Below are 19,042 nucleotides of genomic sequence, written 5' to 3'. Positions count from 1 at the left end.
AAATGGCACTGCTATCCTTTCCCTGAGTTCTCTTTCTCACAAACTCCCATTCTTTGTTAAAGGTTTCAGTAGATTGGATGTCTAACAATCTTCTTCTGTTCTTTGTATATGTGAAAGTTTATATTTGTTGATGACTTTCATCCATAACTTAATAATAATAATAAAGGGAACAAGAGATGTGAATGCCAAAATGTAACCACTGATGTTTTCTTGGATATAGCCACAAACAATTTTGGAATAACTAATTGATTATTTGATTTATTCTTTTACATGGCACAGAAAGTATTTTTTTATTTCATATGATTAACTTCTAGTTGGGGCACTATGGCTACTTCTTATGATTTGGTAGAGCAGTGCTGAAGACCTGTCTAAGGCATAATGTTACAGAGCTAGAATCAATATTTGAATATAGGTCTTCCTGGACCCAAGCCTAGCAGTATGCCTGGCCTTAAAATTTATGCCTTACATATTACTTGATACAATGTCTTCTGAAAGATCTCACAGTTTTTCAATGCTTGAAACAACACATATCCAAGCATATAATGCTATGGAGTAGTGACTATACAAAAAAAATAAATAAAATAAATATTTCATGATAAAATATAATAAGCACAAAGAGATATACAAAGTGCTATGTACAGGCCAAATGTACACACACAGTCATTTATTTACATTGGGCTTTTAAGCAACAGTCAATTGTTCTAATCATATTAAACATGAAAATTGGTTACACTAGGTGGCACCATCCCACAATTATAGTTGGCTTGTTCATGTCCTTTCTGACCTTGGGTCTGTCTATCTTTGTGATAGTGTTTGTGTCTCCTTCTGTTTCTCCAACTCTCTTCCTCATTATTTCAGTATTCCTTTCTGTCTTACTCCTCCAACTCCCTGAAGTATTTTTAAAGCATAAAAGATGTTACATGATTACTTTATCCTTATTTGAGCTCACAATCTATTCTGTTGTAATTATTTGAATTTAGTTCTAATATTATAAATATAATTAATTGACATTTGAGAAGATTAAAAGAGTTTATATTTACTAATTTTTTATGAGTAATACTGATTGTACATTAGTAAATGGATACACCTGAGATAGAACCTTACATTTAGTGGGAAAATGTCTTCAATGTAGTATTATTCTATTCTTGGTACTGTAGGACCTTTTTCCATTCCATCCTTTCTCTAATGATCAATTTCCTCTTCAAAAAACAAAACAAAACAGAGATTTATGATAGATTTTTCTCAAGTGTCTCTTCTAATGTCAATGTTCTAAGAGTCCTTTATTTTAATTTCAGTTAAAATGTAAATAAAAAGAAATGAGTCGGGACATTTAGAAGAAAAATCTAATCATATCAGTAGCAATAATATTATTATTATGGAAAACTATGTTTCATTTTCAATATTGGATGTATTTATCTTGAGTCCAAATAAAATTAATTTTAAAGTCCATTAAGGAATTAATCCAGTTTAACTAAATTTCCATTAATCATGAAAATGAAAATCTATTGCTTTTAATTTGTATTTATTTTACTCACAAGATTTAACACTGATATGCTATGACTAGGGCTACTCACTGTGGAATTTGAACCTTCTTGATCATAGAAGCTATGTCTTGATTAATATATCTAAAAGTCACCTGAGCTTTTTTTTTACCTGGCAAATCATACTTCTGACCCACCCTATGCCTCAAGTCCACTAATACACCCCCTGCCTCAGAACTTTCTGGTAAAGTATCTTAAGTATCTGTCATATGAGGATCTTTTGAAGATACTAGGGATTGGAGAAGAGACTTAAGTGAGAACATGATAGTTTCCTTCATGAATTTGAAAATTTATCCTATGGAAGACAGATTATATTGGCCAGGGAAACTAAGAATGGAATTTTCAGTGAAGTAAACAAAGATATCAGGTTTAAAAAAATCCTCCATAAACATTCAAGCTTTGCAGAAGAGAAATTACCAAACTCAAAAGGACATGTGCTCCAACATTTTATAGATAATGGAATAAACTAGATCCTCAACAGAGGTCCCATGCCACCACAGTCACTTGTGATTCTGGGGTACCAGTGCATGGTAGTATTTTATGGGAAACTCAGAAACCATATAAATTAATGTTTTAGAAATGCTAACACAAGTTTGTTTTTACAGCATTTACTCAAAAAGAGTCTTGCACATGATAGACACTTAAAGTTTGTTGGATGTGGAGATGAATTCAGTGCTTAAAATTAAAAAAGAAAATTACAAATAGGTTTTAAAAAAAACAGAAAAAATAGGGCTTGAAAATAGCATTTAGATTTCATTTTGTCCATTGGGGGGGAAATGAAAAATATCTACATCATTAAAAGTACATTTCCTTTCTGAGAATACAGTTTTATTTACAGGATGTAATCATCACATTGAAATGAAAATAGCTTCATAGCTTGACTTACTAAACACAATTAAAAAGAAAATCTTCATTAACTGCCTATTGAATTAACATATTTTGAGATCTTTGGTGAAGAAATGTTCCAAGAAAAGTGAGGGATTCTATGAATATACATAGAGAAAAGTGTAATGATTTCTTGTAAATGAAGCACAATAAAATGTTGGCTGTGTACAAGCTACCCTAATTAAAAAAGAAAAAGAAAAAACATAATTAAAAAAGAAAGAGAAAAAACATAAAGTCATGAACTTCTAGAAGGAAATAGACTGAGAGGGCTGAAATAGCTCACCCAAGGTCACATACATACTAAATGATTATCAGACCATATTTCAAGGTTTGTGCCTACCAATCTGACTCCACAACTTCAACATGATTAGGTTAAAAGTTAAATCATCTTGACTATTCATTTCACTCTTCTTTAATACCTAAACAAGGTCTAGAGACACACAAGTGAAAACAAAGAGTAATTCAAAAGCCATATACAAAGGTAACATGAAGTTTAGTAGCCCTGAAACCTGGTAAGATCCTTATTATTCCCATGCACTTTTTGTACTCCTTTCACAGCTGTTCCTTGTTCCTATTGCAAATATGATTATAACTTCAAGTGCATGGAGCTGTCTTCTAATTAATCAAAACCTAGGAAACTTCCTTGATTCAGAAAACTATGATAGTCACTTGTATCTTCCTAGTGAAGGCAATTTCTACTATCTTCATATAAAAGTAGAAAAAATATTAAATACATTTTTTTTTGTTTTTTTGTTTACAAGGAAATTGACATAAGAAAAGTCACTTTGGAGAGAGGATGGTAATTACCAGAAGTTCTTCAGCCAAAATGAATCACACAATGTCTCCTCTCCCGTAGTACTTGTTAGGTAATTCCAAAGGACATTTAGGGCTTGTGAGGTGAGAGGGAGTCTTTGCAGTGTTTGTTAAAATTAATTTCACTACAAGGTACCCTTTTATAATTACAGAATTAGTGCATACAGATATCAAGCAACATAGTTGTCATTTTAGCAATATTCCTTGGATACTTTAGTTCCTTTAGAGGTGATTTAATACTGCCAGGGAGAAAAAAAATGCCTTACCCAGCCAGAGTTTCCTCTATATTCTAATTCCCCCAAAGTGGTAGAAGCCTAATCCATAATGCAAGCCAGGGGGACATTTGTAGGTAAATTACAGTGCAGTCATAGATCAGAGGACGTCCAATCTGTCACTGAGGAAACAGTAATAATTAGAGATTGGCTTTAGCCCAATGATTGTAGCACAACACATAGCAAACGCTTGCTACAAATGTTTTATCTGTGAACACAGTCTGGTTTCAAAAGCCTGAAGACAGGCTTAAAATTAAAGTTTATAGAATGCCCTGAAATGTAGCATTAGAAACAAGGAAACAAGCAAGTGAATTGTCCAGGGGCACTTCTGCCTGAATCATCTTCTCAGTTACCTGGTGATAAGGCTTTCCTTCACAAAGACTAGTCACTTGGCATGTTTTGTTTTGTTTTTAAACTATTCTGTTACTATTGTAACATTACAAATGAAGATGAAGGCCACCCTCCTGCCAGTCGTCATAATCTCATCTCTGATGTATGGAGAGGGATGGATTTTTCAGATTTTACATTTAAAACAGTGACAATTCCTATGTTAAAATTGGTCTTTATTAAAATAGAACCATGTTAATGGTAATTTTCTAAATGTAATATAACATAATGAGAAAATTTACATAACATGATGGATTAGTATGTCACTCATGAAAACAACATTTTATGCTACATTCTTCAGTGCTGTGTCTACTGATTATCTTGAAATATAACTCTATGCATTTCAAATATACAGAATGGGATGATTAATTTTGAATAGAATAAAATGTATATTAGATCTGAGATACATTATATAGATTAAATATTCATGAGTTTTATTTGAAAATATTCATCTCTATCCTCATAGTTGTTTCACTGATTCATTTCTCTTAGTTGAATACAAGTTACTGACATTCAGGGACAGTGTCTTGAAGAAGTGCCCAGTCAGGCTGAATGCTCACTCTATCATACCTCTATTAGTTCTGCTCTTGAATCCTCAGAATTCTTCTCCATGCCCAGCAGTCTTCTCACCCTGGAAGATCCCTCTAGTCCTGGACTACAATGCTTTGATTGGAGAATTCCTCTGAAATTCTATTTTGACCCAAGACCATATCTATGCTCACTCTTTCACTTCTTCCCTGAATTTGCTGAGAAATCTCTAGACTTCTTCATGCTCCCATGAGGGTACTTGTACATCCCCCTCACCAAATTTCCCCCTATTCAATTCCCTTTTATTTGTTGCTTCCCTACATTAGAATGTAAACCCTTTGAGGGGACAAATCATTTCTTCTTTTGCTCTTAATTTTATATTTCCAACTTTTAACACATTAAAAACAAATACTTTTTGACTGGATTGCATTTTGTTTCATTTTTGTTTACCCAGTGCCTAAAATAAAAATTTGGAGAATTTAATAAATGTTTGTTGTCATGAATTGAATTTAATATACCTCATTTTACTCATATTTTTGTCAACAAATATCTGATATAGGTATATTGATATGGCTCCTTAGGTTAAGGATTTCAATGGTAAAGATAAAATGAATTTGTCATCCCCCTACTTTGTAAATCAAGACATGGAGTTAAGAGCAACATAGGTTCAAATCACACAGTTGACCCAAGCAATATGATAATGGAAAGTGATTTAATCACACTGAACTTTGTTTATTTTTTTCATCTGTACAAGATAGATATTATTATCTAAATATCTTACTTCCTTCTTTTTTGAGACAAATAAGAATATATGTAAAAAGCACTAAAAACCAAAGTGTTACATGAATTTCAGCTAGTGATATTACAAAAATCATTGAATCCTAGGGTATTTCTCTGTACATATTGCTAAGGGAATTTCTAATTTATGATCATGTTAGATTTAGAGCAGAAAGGCACTTTTGAAGTCATTAAAAAGAGCATTTATCTTATCATTTTAGAGTCGAGAACTGAAGCACAGAAAAATTAAGTGACTTACATAGGTTCATGGTTCTATAAGATATTCTATGATCTGAGATCATATGGAAAAATATTCAACTTGATATGAACTAACAAATGGAATTAAAAGCTTGGAATCTGTGAACTAAATTGGCATGGTATAAACTTGAATAATTACTTAATTACATTTGTTTCTAATTTCTACAAATTGTTAAGTTGGATTTTTCTGTAATACTGGGGAAAAACATAAAAGCCTATTTAAGAAGGAAGCACAAGATAAATTCTTATACTGACATTTGAATATAGTCAGTCACAAAAGATAAACTAGGTAATTTTGATTCCATATTTTTCCCATGAGCAAAATGCATTTAGGAAGAGAAATGAAGTAGTCAGTTGGGAAAAAATGTATGTTATATCCCTGACAGGAGTCTGATAGCCATGCTATATGGGTAACTACTATAAACTTATAAAACCAACCCTTAGTAGATAAGTAGTCAAAGGATATGAACAAACATTTCTCAAAAGGAGAATTGCAATCTATTATACCTGTAACAAAGATTGCTCCAACTCACTAAGAATAGAAATGTAAATTTAAAAAAACACTCAATTGTTATCTCAAATTCAGCAAATTAGCAAGGTTGGCAAAGAAAACAAAAAATAGTAGTATTCAATACTAGAGGTGGAAAGCAATTTGGAGTTATGCAAAGAAAGTGAATAAATCGTCTACGCCCTTTGACCCAAAGAACCTACTACCAGGCAGGCAGTGGAGGTTAGTGATTAAAAGAATGTCACAAATATGGAAAAAATATTTATAATGGGATTTTTTTAGAGTGACACAGATCTGGAAACAAAATATATGTCCATGGCTTCGAAAACAGATAAATTTAGTGAGGTACACAAATTCAAGGGAATATTACTCATTTTTCACCTGACTATATACTCTATTAGGACTCCTTAGAATGAAGTCTACCCTGCCCCAAGATGCTCATTATTGGGATAATCTCAACATCTTGGAAGATTTCATTAGTCATGTTATTCTACCTCATCATGATTCCCTACCTCTCTTATTGAGGAATGCAACCATGAACTCCAAATGTCTATTTAAGAAGAGATTTCAGCTCAGGCATCTCATTTATCATCTGGCTGCATTACCTTAGGACTTCTACCTCCTAGACCCCTTTGTCTGACTTTTCAGCTTCCATTTGTGTTTTATATTCTTCCAATGCCTTATAAGCTCCTCGAGGGCAGGGGATGCCATTCTATCTTTTTTTCCCCTCCTATTTAAATCCTTAGTACATGGTACAGTATCAGGCATATAGTTGGTGCTTAATGAACATGTATTGCTTGAGTAAGATAGGAAATAACATGACATACAGAAAAACAGAAGAATAAATAAATAAAAGGAATCAAAGTGAAGGAAACAGAAATACAAACACAGAAACCAATGCCCACAGCAATACAAATAAAAAGAACAACAATAATACAAATAAATCTAAATGCTATGACATTATTAATCATAGCTGGTCCTAAGAAAGAAATGTGAAAAGGCAACTCCCTCCCATTTTTAGGAAAGGTGGGAAGAATAAGTGTAGAACATTGCAAAAAAAGATAAACTTTTTATAAGTCTTGGTAACTTTCCAAAAATATTTTCCCCTCTTTTTTCTTCTCCTTTGTTAAATGGATAGCTCTCTACAAAAAGAAAGGAATTTTGGTACATTGGGAAATATAGGTGTTAACAAAAACTAAATATAGTAATATAGTTTATTTAAAAAAAGAAATTGTCTGATATGTATGAATTTTCATCAAGACTCTGCCCTGTGTCAATTTTCCCCTGTCTCTAGTCTCCTTTACTTCTTCCTTCTCTTTTCTCAAACCTGGCATTTCTCAGATTTCTCAGGAAATCATTATCTTCCAAAGGACATCTGCTCCTTTTCCCATCTACTTTCCAGTTACCCTAGCCATATTTAACTTTCCCTTTTCCTTCATTTCAATATTATGTAAATCCCTAAATCTTGTCAATTCTACCTTCATAGCATGTTTCATGTATTCTATCTTTCCATGCTCATTGACACATTATAAGTCCTTCATTACTTGTAACTAATTGGCCTTATTGACAAGTTTCCACCTCTTAATTCCAAACACGCTATAGTTGCCCAAAGTATTTTTTACTAATGTTCAAGTTTAATCATATCATTTCTCTCTTTAATCATATCAAATAAAATGTGTTAGCTCATTGCACATACGATAAATAGCAGAATCTTAAGTCTGGCTTTCAAAGTCCTTGAAAATTTCATTGTAATCCATCTTTCTAGCCTCATCTTATATTATATCTCTTCATGGACTATCTGTAGAACAGTAGTTTATTCATTAACTTGATGTGCAATTTTCTACCTCTTTGTATTTGGGCAGGGTATATCTCATGTGTAGAATCTCTGAATGCAAAAATTACTTTTTTTCCCCCAAAACTCAGCTAAGGTCTCATTTTCTGTATGAAGGATTTCCCAATTCCCGAATCAAAAGATTCTGTCTTCTTTAACATCTTTCTAAAGATCTTTACATGGATCAAAAAGGATCTTGGCTGTTATTTATATGTCATTACACTTTGTCAACATCCTCCTAAGAGTATCATAAAATTTGTAGAGGAGAGGTCCTAACATTTTAAAATTTTATTGTCCTTGATTTTGGGCACAATGCTGTTTCCTTTTAAATGTCATAGGCACTTAAAAAATGTTTGCTGTATTTAGTGAATTTAAAAATTAAACATCTGGTTTAGAAATGAAGGCATTCCTAAGCAGTGACATTTGAAGTTGTCCACAAGAGCTATAGCTCTCATCCTGCTTTTCTGGATGTATTGAGCATTACCTTACTTCATGTATTTTCTATTCTAGCCAAACTACATTACTCCCCAAGTCCAGAATTCTACCTCCTATCCACATCTTTGTAAAGCCATTTTTCATTCCTTGAATCTTACAATTCTTAGCTTCTTTAAAGTTCAGCTCTATTTGTCTCTTCCCACAGGAATTATTTCCTTGATTTCCCAAACTGTTGATAACCTGTCATTCCTTATCCTCAATGGGTCCATGAGATTAGGAATTGATTATTTTTTTCTCCCTTAGTAAATCCAAAAACCTAGCACATATTCATGTACTTAATTAATGTAATCTGAATTGGATTGAATTGGCTGAGCATGTGTATTGCTTTTCTTTGGGGCAAGGTTTAACAATTGATTTCCAAAATATTTGAGGGGGAATCCAACTTTTCAGTATTTACAATTATTTCAGACATATTTTATTAATGAAGTTAAATAGTGGTGATAGTGGTGGTGATACAACTGAGATTAAGAATTGGGAGACCCATGATATCTTCTCACCTATACCATTAACTTTGTTTGTAATCTTCAAGAAATTATCTTACCACAATTGGTGTCAGTCTCTCTTGCCTCTAAAAATAAGAGAATTGGATTAGATGATTCCTAAAGTTTATCAGAGTGCTAAATGTCTTTGATTTTCAAAACAACTCTGAGGTATCACCTCACACCTAGCAGATTGGCTAAAATGACAGCAGGGGAGAGTAACGAATGTTGGAGGGGATGTGGCAAAATTGGGACATTAATGCATTGCTGGTGCAGTTGGGAACTGATCCAACCATTCTGGATGGCAATTTGGAACTATGCTCAAAGGGCTATAAAAGATTGCCTGCCCTTCGATCTAGCCATAGCATTGTTGGGTTTGTACACCAAAAAGATAAACAGACTTGTACAAAAATATTCATAGCCACGCTTTTGGTGGTGGCAAAAAACTGGAAAATGAGGGTATGGCCTTCCATTGGGGAATGGCTGAACAAATTGTAGTAATATGTTGGTGATGGAATACTATTGTGCTCAAAGGAATAAGAAACTGGAAGAATTCCATGTGAACTGGAAAGACCTCCAGGAATTGATGCAGAGTGAAAGGAGCAGAACCAGGAGAACATTGTACACAGAGACTGATACACTGCGGTAAAATCAAATGTAATGGACGTCTGTACTAGCAGCAATGCAATGACCCAGGACAATTCTGAGAGATTTATGGAAAAGAACACTACCCACATTCAGAGGAAGAACTATAGAAGTGGTAACACAGAAGAAAAACAACTGCTTGAACAGATGGGTTGAGGCGGACATGATTGGGGATGTAGACTCGAAACCAGCACATCAATGCAACTATCAACAATTTGGAAATAGGTCTTGATTGACGACACATGTTAAAACCAGTAGAAATGTACTTCGGCTATGGTGGGGGGGAGGAGGTCAGAGGGTGAAGGGGAAAGTAAGAACATGAATCATGTAAACATGGATAATTTTTCTAAAAAATAAAAATCATTAAAAAAGAATAAATGTCTTTGATTTTGTGAAGAAATAAAGTATCAGACTACATGAGAAGCAAGTCAAAGTAAAGGGCATCAAAATGTCTTGAGTCTGATTTAAACTTGGGGAATCCTCACTAAGATGTGTGTCAAAAGATTAGCATGAACAGATTTGAAAATAGAAAACAAAACAAACTTTTGTTAATTAAGGATAGGCCTTCATATCCATAAGCATTTAAATGAAAAGGGAAAAACAAAACTTCATACATCTGAGTGATTTTAAAGAAATCTGTGTTTGACATTATGCTTATAAGTACCTACTGATAACCAAGTGTATGTTTTTTTTGCCCAAAATTGTCTTAGACACCATACAGAGAACTCTCTATTATTTTAAAGCTAAGCTAAGAAATTAAGCAGTATTAACATGATTGATATATTCTGTAGTAAACAAGTAATCATTCATTTTAATTTTCAGATTGCCAGTAGCATGAATTATCACTTGGTTGTGAAATTAAGGGGGAAAAAACCCAGTGCAAATCAGTATATGTAAAGTTCTAGAAAATATAGGAAGTATTTAAATATAATTATAATGAAGAAAGTAAGATTTATTGTTTCTATTTAATGAGAGATATATACAATTATTAAAATTAGCAAGTAATTTTTCTTCCCATTCCTAAAATATAGTAGGGACTTAATAAATGCTTCTTTCCTCTCTCTTTCCCTCTGGACCTTCCTTCCTTCCTTCTTTCCTTCCTTCCTTCTTTCCTTCCTTCCTTCCTTCCTTCTTTCCTTCCTTCCTTCCTTCCTTCACAATAATAACTGCTTTAATTTGTTTACCAATTATATGTCACAAAATTGGACAGGACACTATTCTATCATATACCCTATCCTATAATCTAACAAGAGCCCCTGCTACAACATAAATTACATGAATAATGATCACCCCGCCTTCCCAAGAAAAACTTTAGTGAGAATCACTAACTCCTGAAACACTTCAGTTCCTCCTTTGGATAACTGTCTGTGCATGAAGCCATAATATCTCCCTCTATAACTTGAACATATGACTTCTATTTCTGGCCTGGTATTAAGTGATGAAATGAATTGAACTATTTTTTGTTTGCTACTTTACACTGGCAAAGAATTACACTATGTAAATCATGTCAAATTCTTATTATTTCCCATTCTTGCTACAATGGAAATCCTCTGCTTTTCCCATTCTTAGCTCCTATGACTAACCCATGGCTAATCACCTATACATATACAAATGTTGTGTCTTTGGTAGCAGCTAGAATAGTACATAGTACAAAATGACAATATAGTACATTTTTAAAAATTGAATTAAACTGATTCAACTGTTATTCTATAAGTGATCTTGGGCAAACACGATTTTGCATTCATGTATTCCATATGTTCATTATTCTGAGCTATGAGAATATATATAAGTGATCTAGAACATTCTTTAAGCAAGTGGCAAGAAAGCCATTCCAATATAACTAACTTTAGCATAACATGATACATATATATATATATGCACATATATGCATTCATACCTTTAAGTACTTTCTATGTATCAGACCCTATGGTAAGCACTGAAGAGCTAAAGAAAGAAAGACAAAAATACAAAAAGTCCTTGCCCTCAAGGAGCTTAAATAGTCTTGAGGAAGATGATAAATATAGCACAACTTTGTCATATACATTAAGAACATCAGAAAGAGACAAGGAAAATACTATATAAAGTCCAAACCAGGAGAAACCTGGGAAGATGTCTTGAAAGTGATGACATATTAATTGGACTTTAACAGATTAATAGAAATGTGACACTCATGGTTTCAGGGAGTAAATTAGAGGATATAAATCCAAGTAATAAATAAAACCAAGTATAAAACTATTTAAATTGATTGTCATATATGTGACCCAATGCCAAAGAGAAATTCATGTGTGAAGTTCCAGTAAAAACAGAAAGGTAGACATTTGGGTATAGCAATGGAAAAAGTACTTGATCAGAATATCTGACTTCCTTTTCCTGCTGTATTCCCTTAAGTATATTCTTTAACCTCTATAGTTCTGTTTTCTTCTCTACAAAATTAGGGGATTGGACTAGAAGACCTTCTAATTCAGATAATTCTTGACAACTTGGTGCTAAGGTCAGTTGGTTTTGAACTACTGAAAGATTGAAAGTACTTATCAAACCTACTTAATGTTGAACCCTATAATTATTTTTCCTATTTTCTCATTTAATTCTAATGTATGTTGATTATGCCTTATTATATAATGTTGGTTTATAAATGGTGTTCATTAGAGACATGTTTTGACTGAATCAAAAGGAAGGTGAAATTTAAAATTGGTATCTCATTTTATTTTGCATTGTATGTTTAATATTGCTTTGGAATTTGATCTAATCTGTGGGTTAATCTAATTAATAATAATTAATCTAATATAATTGGACTAGAGGAACTGAAGGTAGTCTTTCAATGATCAGAGGTAAGGTTGCTGGCAAATGACTTGAAAAGTACCCTTGTCACGTAGCAGTCATCATGAGAAATTTGTCCAGGCAATCAGAAAAGGTCAAGAGAAAAGTGTGAAAAAGAAATTTAGAGTATCTTCCAACATATGAGAGACCCAAGATAATTGAGAAATTCGAAATAGCTTCAGAGTGAGCAGTTTCCATATTATTTGATGTGTTTGGGACAAAGCAAGGATGCAGTGAGTTACTCTCTCAGAAAGGGAATGCTTCAGAGGATCTTCAATAAAGTAACTTGGGATCAAATGACATTTCCTACCTGCCTGACCATGGATAAATCAATTAACCAATCTAAGTCTCAATTTTCTCTGCTGTAAAGTAGAGAAGAGCAAAGTTTAAGCTACTTTTTATTCAGAGGATAGCTATGAGAAAAGGTGGTTTATTAATCTTTAAGTGCTACATAAATGTGTTATTATAAGTAGGAAATGTTAAGTCTTAGCCACTCTTTATCATCATTATCATATCATATTAATAATAAAATAACAATGTAAGGGGATTAAAAATTAATAATAATAATCAGACAGAAAAGATTAGCCACTCAAACTTTGAATGAAACATAGAGTAATGACATAGCAGAGACTGGTCAAGGGGTTTAGTGGAGTCAAGTGTTATTAAAAATAAGACTTGGTGCCAGTGAGTCTTGGGTTCCAGATCATGAAATAGGCAAGTTCATGAAACCTGGGAAGGTAGTGCTGGTCCTGGTTAGGCTGTACTTCAGGCACAAAGCTGTCATTGTGAAAAACATTGATGATGTTATATGCCTTACAGTTATGACCTGGTGGCAGATTGGTAAATTTTATTTTGTGCCATCCACTGATACCCTTGAAAAATGACCTCAGCAATGGGCAAAAAAGAAGATTTCCAAGTCATTAAATATAAAATCCTTTGTGAAAGTTTGTAACTACAACCACCTCATGCCTACCAAATACCTTGTGGATATCCTCTTGGACAAAACAGTTGACACAAGGATGTGATCCATGATCCTGCACTAAAATATAAGGCTAGGAGGGTGGCCAAAATTAAGTTTGAGGATAGATACAAGACAGGCCCAAAACAAGTGTTTCTTTCAGAAGCTATGGTTTTAGAGTTCCTACTCTGTAAGTAAAATATTTATTAAAAGTAAAAATGAGACTTTGTCCTTTAATTTTTTTGCCTTTGTGTTATCAACATACTGAGAGGTGGAGTAAAAGAGCACATAAAATTTCTGACCAAAGTTATACAAAAGACATGTTAGAATAAGAGTTCTAGGAAAAAACATGAAAGAGAAAGATACTAGTCTCTAAAGCTTGTATCTTCAGTAGACAAGACAACACACTTCCCCCTCCTACCTGGTGCTCCATCTCCAATGGAACTTCTAACTGGCAAAATGTTTCTGTATTTAACCCAATCCTGCTCTCTCATTGCTACTAAGCCATCTTCATGGCATTCCCCTTCCTGATTATACTCTTTTCCTATCCCCATTCTTTTCACCTCTGTCTCTGGAACAGTGCTAACAATTGACCCTACAATTATTGGAAAACACTTAGCAGTCAATTTTCTATGACTTGCTTCCACTTCATTCACTCATTTCCATGACTTCCCTGAGTAAGAGAGCATTTAAGATTCTTATATTCTGATAGGGGGGGGAAACAAAACAAATAGAGAATGCTGTGCTGGGAGAGCTACTTTGGTCAGGGAAGTCACAGGAATAGTGAATGTGCAAAGTTTTTATATGTGTGCACACTTAAGTGGGAGTGTTATAAGTGCTTAACACAGTATTCTGCACATAGCAAACACTTAATAAATGTCTTCTTTTCCTTCATCCATTCATAGTTGTATAATGAAATTAGAAAATAAAATGACAAATATATTTCTGCTTTATTATATGAGGCCACAAAACTTTACTTTGAATCACCGGTAAGCTTTTCTCTTTGACAGTACTGAATACATTTAATCACTCACATTACTATTCAGTTTTAGTTACAAGATATATGTCAGTGTAACACCTTAAATTTCTCAAGATACTAAAATAAGTTGTACATTCTTTGTGTTAAGGTGATGTCCATCTCCTGTTTTGCATTTTACTGAAAGTAATTGTGTTTTTTTCCATTACCAATAGAACCTGTAACCCAGAGAGTAATTCCTATTGTGACTGTCCCATTAAAGGAAGATTCTCTGAAAGTTTGATAAAAGCAATTAAATGTGGCTAACTCTTTATTCTTCAAGGGTTTTATTAGTGAGTTGCATATTTAATAGTTTTATATTTTTTCTACTTCAATGTTTTATTGTTTTTTTCCTTTTCTTTCTTTTTTTTAATCCCTTGCCTTCCATCTTGGAGTCAATACTGTGTATTGGCTCCAAGGCAGAAGAGTGGTAATGGTAAAAAATGGGGGTCAAGTGACTTGCCCAGGATCACACAGCTGGGAAAGTGTCTGAGGCCAGATTTGAACCTAGGACCTCCCGTCTCTAGGCCTGGCTCTCAATCCACTGAGCAACCCAGCTGCCCCGCTCTTTGTTTTATTGTGTTTAAGATACAACCCAGAACCAAAGTTAACAAAAACAATGACACTCATCCATAGCCATTTTTATTATAAAAAAGGCTCAAAATATTGGAATTAGTACTAATTATCTTCAAATATTCTAGACTGAGGCGGACAGTCTCTCAGCATATGAGGAAAAAGAGCAAGTTGTCCAATTTTTCCTTTTTTTCCTCTGTCTCTCACATATGTCCCCTATTACCCACTTGCTCAGTCAACAGCCTTTATAGTACCTCCCCACCTCTCAGCTAGACTATTGCAGTAGCTTTTTAATTATTCTTTCTGCCTCAACTCTCTTCTCGTTACAATCCGCAGTTGCCAAAGTTATTTTCTAAAATCATAATTTTGATCAATACCTGAATAGAAAATTAAGACTTCCTTCCTCCCAATTAAGTGGCTTCCTATTGTTTGTCATTTAAAGTTCTTTATAACCTGAGCATTTCCTGTCTTTTCAATCTTCTTACAATTTACTCAGGCAGGCAGCAATAAATAATTGATAAACATTTATTGAGATCCTATCATGTGCTAGGCACTGTGCTAAGACATGGGGATACAGAGACAATCATAAAGTAGTCCCTGTTTTTAAGGAACTTATTGTCTAATGTCTAATGAGGGAGACAAACTGAAAATAACAAACTGGAAGAAAAATAAACACACTGAAAATTAAAAAAAAACAAAGAATGCATGGATTCAATTAGAAATAATAAATAGGGAGAAGAAACTAGAATTAAGGAGGATTGGTAAAGGGTTCCTGTAGAAGGAGGAATGTTAGATGGGTTTTGAAGAAAGGTGGAGCATGGAAGGATGGTGGAAGAAGACTGGAAAGGGGATTAGGTTATAAAGACCTTTGAATGCCAAATAGATTATTTTAGATTTTGTCATGGAGGTCATAGGGAGCCACTGGAGTTTATTAAGTAGGGAGGGGTGATATAGTCACACCATGCCTTAGAAAGATGAGTTTGACAGTTCATTAAAAGACTGATAAAAGTAGAGGTTTGTTGCTGTAAAACTATCAGGTTACTATAATAATCCCTTATATTCTTCACTCTAAAATTGAACCATACTGTCACATTTGCTATTCTTCAATAATACTATCCACCATTTTTTAATTCTGTGACCTTTAATAGGTTGTCTTCCAGGTCTAAAAGGTTATCCCTGCTTATTTCCACCTGGCTTCCTTCCAGTTTCAGCTCAAATGCCATCTTAGGCAGGAAGGACATCTTTACTAGACCCAATGGATGCTGCATCTTCTTAGGCTGTCTTCCAACTACTCTGTATGTATCTCATATGTACCTATTTACATGTCTCATATGAGTTCCTTAAAGACATGGACTGTTTTTACCTTTCTTCTTATTCCATAGTAAGCCAGTTCCTGGCACATAGTGCCAGTTTAATAATTATTAAATAAATTATTTTTACTGACTGATAGCTTATTCATTTCAAAGAACTTTCATGTAATGGTAAATTGATGAACACTTCTGAGGTTTCAAAGGAAATGCCTAAAATGTGAACTATTATTTCATACATAGGCGAAATATTTAAAAATCCACATAAAGTATGCTTTTAAAAAAAACACAACAAAAACAATTAAAACTTCTGAAATTTCAACAGAGATGTACACAAGCTATTTTCAGTTTATAGGAGTCTCTTTTAAAGTTTTCGGTGATATGATCACCAAATAGAATAATATTTTATTTCAGATTGAATAATTGTTGATTAATTACTTCTCCCTCTCTTTGCATATCTTCTTTCTTTCTTTCTTTCCTTTATTCAGGCCTCTTTCTCTGTTCCCTTGCCTTCAAGCACAATTATGCTCCCTGAATTTTCTGCATTTCTAATTGACCAGGATATTCAGGCACAGTCTATTTTTAAGAACATATTCCCAAACTTACAAGATAAAGCAGCATATTCCCTGAATATTATTTTAAAAGCAGTCAAAGTGAATGGTTTGATACTGCTCTTTATTTAGATGAAAAATAAATTAAATTGTCTTTGTATTGTATGTATAATGTGAATGATCTAATTTAGGAGGAGGAGGCATTTTAGGGACACTGGTACATGATAAAGGAAAGCTTTTGCACCTTTAGAATCTGTTGGACTATCAGAGCTATAATCTTTGGCATATAAATCTAACATAACTATAGATTATATTTTAAGCACTGGTATAATTTGACTCAAATGGGTAAATAAAAAAGAGGATTCATTTTATCCTCCCAGAAAATAACTTCTTTAAAAAGTGAAAGACTTATAAAACTAGTATAATCTCCTTTCACTTTGCTACTAAGTAAACTCTTTGTTACTTCATCAACTAATTCAGGCCACTTAGGGCAGTTAACTTAGTAAATGGAATCCAACAAACTAAAAGAATTGATATGTTAAGGACTAAAAATAGAAAAAAAGAAAAATGAAGTAATATCAGATCAGTTTCTCTCATTGCCCCAAACTGTTTAGCGAGGTACATTAATATATAATATAACATAACATATAATATAATAATAATTGCAATAGGGAATAGACAAGGCTAATGCACTTCCCTACATGTTCAGCTTGTTACCAGACAGCTCTTTAGACACTAGGGAGCACTGGGTTTCCTGTATTTTAATATTGTGCAATGCACTGATAATAGAAATACACATCCTAAATTGCAAACAGGCTTCTTGAAGAAAGTGGGAATTTTGCTGAGACTTAAAAGAAACCAGGGTAGACAGAAGGTAGAAATGAAGAAAGGGGGCATTCCAGGCATGATTTTGGTTTTGTGTCCCCAGAGGTTACACCATAACTTGGCACTTAAGAGAAGCTTCATAAATGCTTTCTAAGTTCAAATGAAAATGGTTTATAAAACCTGAATTAGTGACACTTGATGACTCTTTTTAGTTTTTATTTTCATTTGTGCTTTATAGAAATTGCAAAAAGTGCTTACAAAAGTGCCAAATCAGTGAAAACTAAATTACATATTATGATATGTGAGGTTCATTGGGTTATTTCTTAGAATCATGTCATATATCTGTGAAAATCTCAGTTGATTTTAACAGGTTTTTAAAGTGATTCAGATATCTGGGAGCCCCACTACCTCTGACTGATCATGTGCCTAACTTTGACTTGTGTGTAGAGAGAAGTAAGCATCCCTTAAGTAGCAAGTATATGGGTAAAAGTGTGAAGTGCAATCTCATTATTCCATTCCAGTCTTTTACAACTGTTACTGCCTCATTCTAGCTGACAGTAAATATCCTATGGGGCTTGGTGACCTCTGAGTAGTTCTATGTCTGTAACTCTTCTGCTTATTCTACCCTTCCCCATGGGTGGTATGGTATTTTTGATCTGGTCAGTGCTGGTGCATGTTCATTTTATTGGCCTAGTGGATAAGTCCATAACTAGAAATCAGAGCCCCTGGTAGCATTCAAGAACCAAGAGGTCAAGGCTTAATTCAGTAGCCTCCTCATCAGCAGGATAGAGTTTTTCTGAGCTGCTCTGCCCAGTTTTGGAATGATTGTACAAAGAGACTGATATACTGAAAAACAATCAAATGTAATTGACATATCTACTAGCAGCAATGCAATGATCCAGGACAATTCTGAGGAACTTATGAGAAAGAACACTATCCCCATCCAGAGAAAGAACTGTGGGAGCAGAAACAGAGAAGAAAAACAACTGCTTGATCACATGGTTCAATGAGGTTATGATTGGGGATATTGACTTTAAATGATCACTCTATTGCAAATATGAATAATATGGAAATAGCTTTTGAACAATGGTATATGTATAAACCACTGGAATTGCTCTTCAGCTCTCAGAGAGGGAGGGAAGAAGGAAGGGAAAAAACATGAATCATGTAACCATGGAATAATATTCTAAATTTGATTAATTAAATAATTTTAAAAACCGTGAAAAAAAGAAATATCTCTACTGAATTTGAAAGATTGACTCAAGATACAGTTCAAGCTATCTCCTGAACTTCTAAGGTTATTTTCTTTAAAGGACAAGATTGATCCCTTAGCAAAGATAATTATACAAAACTGGTTAGCTCTTGATGTGCTTACAGCCACATCGGGAGGTTCATGTGCTCTCATTAATCAATCTTGTTGTTCCCATATATAAATAGATCTAATGAAACTATTACACATGTCCATGAGCTTTAAAGGATTTTGAAATGCAGATTGCTTTAGAAACTCAAGTTACATCTGACTGTGCATGATAAAACCTGTCATGGCTATGAGGGATTTTTTTTTTTATCTACTATAC

At 33.6% G+C, this 19,042-nt stretch overlaps 1 protein-coding gene and 1 pseudogene across 1 annotated transcript in view; one reads left to right on the top strand and one right to left on the bottom strand.

Moving 5' to 3' along the window:
* HCN1 (hyperpolarization activated cyclic nucleotide gated potassium channel 1) overlaps positions 1-19,042 on the bottom strand; it is a 641,980-nt gene that overhangs the window by 144,369 nt on the left and 478,569 nt on the right. The gene's annotated exons all lie outside the window — the stretch shown is intronic.
* On the top strand, positions 12,953-13,372 carry LOC123231487 (annotated as a pseudogene).

Source organism: Gracilinanus agilis, chromosome 1 (assembly GCF_016433145.1).
Source record: "Gracilinanus agilis isolate LMUSP501 chromosome 1, AgileGrace, whole genome shotgun sequence".
Lineage (NCBI taxonomy): Eukaryota > Metazoa > Chordata > Mammalia > Didelphimorphia > Didelphidae > Gracilinanus > Gracilinanus agilis.
This window is presented reverse-complemented; position numbering and strand designations above follow the sequence as displayed.